Consider the following 4,388-nt stretch of genomic DNA (forward strand, 5'->3'; position numbering starts at 1 on the left):
AGGAAACACTCCATACCTGTCCCACTGAGGTATATAAAGAGAGGTCTCAGGCAAGTGCAGCACTGGAGAGCTGGAATTAAAGGTGCAGGTCCTGAGTGACCTTGACTTCAGCATGTGTCTCGTGTGAGTCTGTACATTAGAGTCAGGACTTAACACCCTGTTCTCACTGTCCCGTGTCCTAACTCGTACCGAGTCCCGCTCACCTATCACCCCCTGTGCTCGCTGACTGACATTGGCTCCCAATCCGGCAATGCCTCAGATTTATAATTCTCATCCTTGTTTTCAAATCCCTCCATGGCCTCGCCCCTCCCTATCTCTGTAATCTCCTCCAGCCCCACAACCCCCCGAGATCTCTGCGCTCATCCAATTCTGCCCTATTGCGCATCGCTGATTTCCATCGCTCCACCATTGGTGGCCGTGCCTTCTGTTGCCTGGGCCCCAAGCTCTGGAATTCCCTCCCTAAACCTCTCTGCCTCTCTCTCCTCCTTCAAGATGCTCCTTAAAACCGACCTCTTTGACCAACTGTCCTGATATCTCCTTATGTGGCTCGTTGTAAATTTTGATTGCTCTTGGGAAGCACCTTGGGATGTTTTGCGACATTAACGGTGCTATATAAATGCAAGCATTTGGTGTTGGCATCAAGCACTCCCAGGTCAGGTCGAGTGCAGACTAAAGCTCCCTCTGCTCTGCCCCAAACACAAGTCTCAGTCCCACTCCAAAGGAGCGCTCCCAACTGGAACCAGTGTGAAATGTCTCCCATTTCCTGTACCAAGCATCCCGCAGCCTCGCTGAGTGGGTCTCTGCCCAATTAGGGACAGGTCTGTGCCGCAATCCCCTTTCTCTCGGCGCAGGATCAAACAGTGCAAACTTTCTTCACATATCAGAGGAAATTATTGTATTCAATGCAATCCTCGGTCTTGGTTTAGACCACTTTGCAAGCTCCTCAAATACCCACCACAAACCAGTTTGCGGTTTAGCACCAGGGATGAAAGATTTCAGATAGAGAGAGACTGAGGATGTGCTCCTTCGAGCAGAGAAGGTTACAGGAAGGTTTGATTGAGGTGTTCAAAATCGTGAAGGGGTTTTGATGCAGTGAATAAGGAGAAGCTGTTCCCACTGGTGGAAGGGTCGGTAACCAGAGGACTTAAGGCAAAAGAACCAGAGGCGAGATGAGGAAAAGCTTTTTTCCGCAGCGAGTTGTTGTGATCGGGAAATTGCTGCCTAGAGGGCAGTGGGAGCAGATTCAATCGTAACTTCAAAAGGGAAGTGGATAAATACTTGCAAAGGAAACATTTTCAGGGCTACGGGGAAAGAGAAGGGGGAAAGGGATTACTTGCATGCCTCTGTCAAAGAGCCAGCACATGTACGATGGGCCAAATAAGAACATAAGATGTAGGAGCAGGAGCAGGCCCACGGCCCCTCGAGCCTGCTCCGCCATTCAATAAGATCCTGGCTGATCATCGACCTCAACACTTTCCCACCCGATCTCCATATCCCTTGATTGCCCTAGACTTCAAAAATCTATCGATCTCAGCCTTGAATATATTCAGAGACTCAGCATCCACGGAGAATTGCTGGGGCAGAGAATTCCAAGGATTCACAACCCTCTGAGTGAAGGAATTCCTCCTCATCTCAGTCCTAAATGGCCGACCCGTTATCCTGAGATTGTGACCCATGGTTCTAGACTCTCCAGCCCGGGGGAAACAATCTATCCTGTCAATCCCCCTCAGAATCTTGTATATTTCAATGAGATCACCTCTCATTCTTCGAAACTCCAGAGAGTATAGGACCATTCTACACAACCTCTCGTGGCCTGAATGGTGTATATTATGATAATGTGCTGCATGATTGTACGATTCATGGACGATTTTACGTCAATGCTGAGGCCGTCTTGGGTCTTTTCCATGTATTGTGGTGCAATGCATGTTACTGACAGTGGCACCGACCATCATCATCATCATCATAGGCAGTCCCTCGGAATCGAGGGAGACTTGCTTCCACTCTAAAAATGAGTTCTTAGGTGACTGAACAGTCCAATACGAGAACCACAGTCTCTGTCACAGGTGGGACAGATAGTCGTTGAGGGAAAGGGAGGGTGGGACAGGTTTGCCGCACGCTCCTTCCGCTGCCTGCACTTGATTTCTGCATGCTCTCGGCGACGAGACTCGAGGTGCTCAGCGCCCTCCCGGATGCATTTCCTCCACCTAGGGCGGTTTATGGCCAGGGACTCCCAGGTGTCGGTGGGGATGTTGCACTTTATCAGGGAGGCTTTGAGGGTGTCCCTGTAACGTTTCCTCTGCCCACCTTTGGCTCGTTTGCCGTGAAGGAGTTCCGACTAGAGCGCTTGCTTTGGGAGTCTCGTGTCTGGCATGCGGACAATGTGGCCCTGCCCAGCGGAGCTGATCGAGTGTGGTCAGTGCTTCGATGCTGGGGATGTTGGCCTGGTCGAGGACGCTGATGTTGGTGCGTCTGTCCTCCCAGACCTACCATTCCACAGCCCATTCGCATCACTTGCCCGAGATCGCTTTGCCGTGATTAAACCCCTCTCAGTGCATCGGTCACGCAGCACGGTGCTGTTGCCAAGCATGGCATTACCGGAAGTACCATTCCTGAGAAGAGCGGTGATTGGAGAGAGCAAACAGCGGGATAACTAAGTCATTTCTTCGCACTCAGCCGCCTGACCCTCCGCCATGTCTGACACCACCCTCTGATTCTCTCGGCAAGGACACATTATCAGAACAGCAAGCTAATGTTCCGCAAGCATGCTCGGCTTTTATCTTCTTCAAAAGCTTCTCTTGCATGAAGAATTTTTTTTGGGGGGGGGATGAAAATCTTTATCCATTTGTACAAATGAGCTCCTATGGGGATTTTGCACTTTTATTTTTTGATGTCGGTTGAATTGACTGCAAACTAAGGCAGCAGGCCCCGCCACTGCGGATTACCAGAGGGGGATGATCAAAGGCCTCCCACCCTCAGCGAGCTCGCACCCAACCACAGCAGGCTCTGTCATCTCCGTCCTGAGGGAGCGAGAGCAAGCCTTGCTCTTCAAAGCCGCGCTCACTCCAGTAATCAGCGCCCAGGCAGCCGTGTCACCCCCGCAGTGTGAGCGAGACAGATTCGCAGAGTCCCAGGGAGCGCCGCCATTTATTCCCAGCTTTTAACCTCAACACTGTCACACCCCCACTGCTCGGCAACAGCTGCCAGACCGTTCCACACACCAGCCCACTCTGCCTGCCCAGTTGTGTGGAAATGAGTTTTAGTAAATAAAATGATCCCGGAGGCTAAAAGGATTAAAAGGTTATATTTTTTTTAATTCATTCCTGGGATGTGGGCGTCGCTGGCAAGGCCGGCATTTATTGCCCATCCCCAATTGCCCCTCGAGAAGGTGGTGGTGACCGCTGCCTTCTTGAACCGCTGCAGTCCGTGTGGTGAAGGTGCTCCCACAGTGCTGTTAGGGAGGGAGTTCCAGGATTGTGACCCAGCGACGATGAAGGAACGGCCGATCTATTTCCAAGTCAGGATGGTGTGTGACTGGGAGGGGAACGTGGAGGTGGTGATGTTCCCATGCACCTGCTGCCCTTGTCCTTCTAGACGGTAGAGACTGTGGGTTTGAAAGATGCTGCCGAAGAAGCCTTGGCGAGTTGCTGCAGTGCATCTTGTAGATGGTGCACACTGCAGCCACGGTGCGCCGGTGGTGGAGGGAGTGAATGTTTAAGGTGGTGGATGGGGTGCCGATCAAGCGGGCTGCTTTGTCCTGGATGGTGTCGAGCTTCTTGAGTGTTGTTGGAGCTGCACTCATCCAGGTAAGTGGAGAGTGTTCCATCACACTCCTGACTTGTGCCTTGTAGATGGTGGAAAGGCTTTGGGGGAGTCAGGAGGTGGGACACTCGCCGCAGAATACCCAGCCTCTGACCTGCTCTTGTTGCCACAGTATTTATGTGGCTGGTCCAGTTAAGTTTCTGGTCAATGGTGACCCCCAGGATGTTGATGGTGGGGGATTCGGCGATGGTAAAACCACTGACTGTCAAGTGGCGGTGGTTAGACTCTCGCTTGTTGGAGATGGTCATTGCCTGGCACTTGTGTGGCGCGAATGTTACTTGTCACTTATCAGCCCAACTCCTCATGCGAGCTTGTGAATGGCACTGAACACTGTGCAATCATCAGCGAGCATCCCCATTTCTGACCAAGGGAAGGTCATTGATGAAGCCGCTGAAGGTGGTTGGGCCGAGGACACTGCCCTGAGGGTTTGTTTTCCCTTGTGTATCGAAGATCTAATTGAGGTGCGTACAATGATTAAAGGGGTTGATACGGTTGATCGAGAGAAACTATTTCCTCTCGTGGGGGAAGTCCAGAACAAGGGGACGTAACCTTCAAATTAGGCATGGACT

This window comes from Pristiophorus japonicus, chromosome 22 (genome assembly GCF_044704955.1).
Source record: "Pristiophorus japonicus isolate sPriJap1 chromosome 22, sPriJap1.hap1, whole genome shotgun sequence".
Classification (NCBI taxonomy): Eukaryota; Metazoa; Chordata; class Chondrichthyes; family Pristiophoridae; genus Pristiophorus; species Pristiophorus japonicus.